Source organism: Nycticebus coucang, chromosome 11, assembly GCF_027406575.1.
Source record: "Nycticebus coucang isolate mNycCou1 chromosome 11, mNycCou1.pri, whole genome shotgun sequence".
NCBI classification, from domain to species: Eukaryota; Metazoa; Chordata; class Mammalia; order Primates; family Lorisidae; genus Nycticebus; species Nycticebus coucang.
Window position 1 is genome coordinate 113,536,006 of NC_069790.1, and position 4,184 is coordinate 113,540,189.

Sequence of the window (4,184 nt, forward strand, 5' to 3'; positions counted from 1 at the left end):
TAAAGTCCAGTGATGCCTGTAAGGACAAAATTCTCTCATCACTTTCTTGCCTCTGGTGCAAGAGGCTTACAGGACAGAGATTGTTTTCTGGGCTCTATCCTGAAGCCAGGAAGAATGGCCAGCATTTGCAGGTACCTGAGAAACTGCTGAGAGGGGAGAGCAGCGCAAGTTTCTTTCACCCTGATCTGTCGGCAGGACGGCTGCCACCTAGTTTAACACTTCAGCGCGCTGTTCCCCTGCTATGTGTGTCCGGCAGTGCAGCAGTGTCCGTGCCTCTCCTCTCTTCCCTTTTCAGCTAGGCTCCAAAGGTGATGCGGAATCCTGGCAATTGCATTAATTTCTTTCCCAGAGGGTCTGACTACCACGGAGTTCAGTGAGCTCAGTCCCAGAGTGTTGCTGCTGCAATTCTCTCCCCCTCTTTTCTCCTTTCATTCCTCACCTTTCTCTTCCTCCTCCTCCTCCCTCTTCCTGTCTCTCTCAATCTCCCTCTCTCTCTCAATCTCTCTCTCTCAATCTCCCTCTCTCTCTCAATCTCTCTCTCTGTCTCTCACACCTGCACACAGAAGGAGATATATTCAGTATATTTAGGATGAACAATTTCGTAGTAATTATTTGCCTTGGCTTTTATTCTTCCCAAAGTGTTTCCACTCATATTATATTATGTGCTCATTTTTAGTTACAACTTCACTCAAAAGGCAGGTTTTGTTTTGTTTTGTTTTTAACCACCTTTGAGAGGTAGAACAAAAACTGAAGTGTCTCTGGCCAGTAAGCGAACCTAAAATAAAAATAGGCCAATCATTCATAGATTCAGTTAATAAATATTTATTTCATAACACATCATACCAGGAATTATGCCAGGCCCTAGGAAGACAGTGGTGAATAAGAAGGACACCATCTTCACATTTGTGTAGCTTGCAGTCAGTTAAACAATTAAGTGTGATAAAGTGCAGTGCATGTAATGAAAATAAAACACTGGTGGTCTGGAAACATAGAGGAAATGGTCTCTAACTTAGCCTAGAAGTCTGGGAGCCCCTACTCCCTTGGACACACACACACATGCTTCCCAAAATGTATTATCTTTACTCTGAGACCAACAGGATGAATAAACAAGTTACAAAGATGAAACAGAGAATGAGGGCAGAGGAGTAGAAAGGTCCAGAAATTGTGAAGACCAAGAGGATGGAGAATGTAGTACTATCCAGGAACTAAAAAATAATTCATCCTGGTCAAATAAAGTGAAGAAGGACAGAGGTCTGAGGACTGTCTGGAGCGATCTCTGGGGTCAGCTCAGGAGAAGGCTTCCCACAGACCAGAGTTGGAGGCAGGAGCTGCCTTTTGCAAAGCTCGTTTTGACTGCAGGGTGGAGTGTGGGTTATAGAAGACCAATATTGCATACAAAGAGCACAGCAAACAGTTAGGGACCTACTCCTGTGGCTACAATGCAGGAGGGAGGTGAGGGTGGCTCATTTTTTTTTTTTTTTTTAGAGACAGAGTCTCACTGTACTGCCCTGGGTAGAGTGCCATGGCGTCACACAGCTCACAGCAACCTCCAACTCCTGGGCTTACGCCATTCTCTTGCCTCAGCCTCCCGAGTAGCTGGGACTACAGGCGCCCGCCACAACGCCCAGCTATTTTTTTTGTTGCGGTTTGGCCGGGGCTGGGTTTGAACCTGCCACCCTCGGCATATGGAGCTGGCGCCCTACTCACTGCTGCCCTGAGGGTGGCTCATTTTAGAAGAATGGCAAGAAGGTTTGGAGAGGCAGGGGCAAAGGAGATATATATTTTTAAATGTTATATTGAGATCAGCCAGTCTTTAAAATATATTAAATGACAAAAGCAAGGATAATTTCTCTAATTTACTATACTATTATATGTATTTTAAGAGAAATAGATACATCCACAGGCTTGGATATGCCATGAGTATTTCTGGAAGGATAAATAATAAACTTTTCTTAGTGAATGTCCCTGAGGAGGACACCTGAAGGGCTGAGACAGAGGTAGGAAAACTTACTTGCCTGTGTGCTCTTTGAATTTTAGACCATGTGATGTGCCATCTAAACAAAATCCTTTTTTTTAAGAAGTCATTTTTGGACTAGAATATTCATAGGACTTGAGATTTCCTGGAGTGAGGCTGAGACAGAAGTGCTGAGCCTGACAGCCAGGATCCCGGCTTAGGCAACCTTGCCGCTTGCACTGTCACGTGTCTGTTTGGGGACACCAGTGGAGAAGCAGGTTTGGTGAGGAAGGAAAGCTGTTCAGTTTGGGACATGTTGCATTTAAGCTGTCTGTAAAATATCCAGACAGAGCGGTCCAATAGATAGGGGCCAAGCTGCTCAGGCCTGGAGCTCCAGAGATAGATCTAAACTGGAGACAGGGGGTGGGCAATCGGTGAGCTCCTGTGTGGCAATCTATGAAAGTAGATGGGATTGCCCAGGTGGCAGGGAAAATGAAAGCCTGTGGGCCAAAACTTGTTACTGGGCTGGGCGAAGAGAAGCAGCAACAGTGCCTGGGGCGTGGAGCACTAGACATGCTGAAAAGCGGTGAATATGCAACTGTTCTGTGAATATCACCCAGAGCTCAGGTAAAACTAAGGTTTTCAGTGGGTTCAATCACAGGTAAATAACCTTGACTAGTGGTATCAGCAGCGAGGAGAAGACAGGGTCAAATCACAATGGTCCAGGTGTCAGTGGGAGGCCAGGAGAAAATGGAGTTTACTCTTCAGAAGTTTGGTCCTGAGCAGGGGGTGGAAAAGGTAGAGCAGTAGCTGAAAGGAGAGGCAGAGTTGCAGAAGGGCCTTTGCAATTCCTTCGAAAGTGTAAAAAGCATAAAGGATACATATTTGCTGTCAGAGCCAGAGTAGTGGAGAAGTTAAACATACACAAGTGAGAATACGTCTCGGAGGAGATTGTGATGGACCCACTGTCTGGAAAGACTGTGAGAATTGGATTTGGAGCACACGCCATACACCCTCTGCTGCCAGCACGTCCCCATGTGAGTGAGTATGTGTGCGTGCTTGTGTGGTCCCTCCATGTTGGGCCCTCAGCTCTGCACCTGTCTGTGGTTTCACAAGTCCCACTTAGTCCTTTGCTATTCCAAACCACATTGTTCCTAAAAGTTGTCATGGCTTTTTGGTGCTGGTGATGGTTGAGGCTGAAATAAAAAGTAAAGTGCAGTTTATACACCCTGCCATAGGTGCCCTGGACACCTGGTTACAAATTTCTCTGCTGGAGACACCCCTTTGTCTATTGTTCTGATCCTTCCACAGCCGAGCACAGGGAAGTGGGAGTGAAGGAAGGTTGTCTCAGCAGCTTCCATAGTGGCTTCCAATCACAAAGATGAGTGGCTGCTGGAAGCCACCTGAGAAGCAGGGCAGGAAGGGCCCAAGAAGAAATGACCAGGACATTCAAACATAATTTACCAGATGTACTCAAAAACACCAGGATGCAAATAGGATGCAGACATTGTTCAGACTCTGTCTCACAAAGCAAGGATAAGACAACTCAACATCGGTGATGAACAACCCAATTCAAAACCAGACAATAGCCATTTCTCCATAGAATATAAGTAAATGTACAATACTTAATGCATGAAAAGCTTTCCAATACTGTCAGTCTTTAGGGAAAGTCAAATGAAACCTACAATGAGCTATCACTCCACATTCATCAGAAGGTAATGTAAAGTGGTGAAGCCTGCTGTAAAAATCAGAATGGTGGCTCCTCACAAAGCCAGACACAGAAATAACACATGGTCCAGCAATTCCACTTCTAGGTATACATCCAAAGTAATTGAAAACACAGGCAGCACCTATGGCTCAAAGGAGTAGGGCGCCAGCCCCATATGTGAGAGGTGGTGGGTTCAAACCCAGCCCCGGCCAAAAACTGAAAATAAAAATAAAAATAATTGAAAACAGAGGCTTGAACAGCTATTTATGCACCCATGTTCATAGGGGGAATATTCACAATAGTCAAAAGATGAAAAAAATCAAATTTTCCTCAATGGGTAAATGGATAAACAAAATGTGGCCTATGCAGACTATAAAATATCATTTGGTCTAAAAACAGGAATGAAATTCTGATGTCTGCTACAATATGGATGAACTTAGAGGACATTATGCCAAAATAAGCCCGACAAATAGGACCGCAATTGTAGGATTCTGCTTAGGGGAGGTACCTAGAATAGTCAGA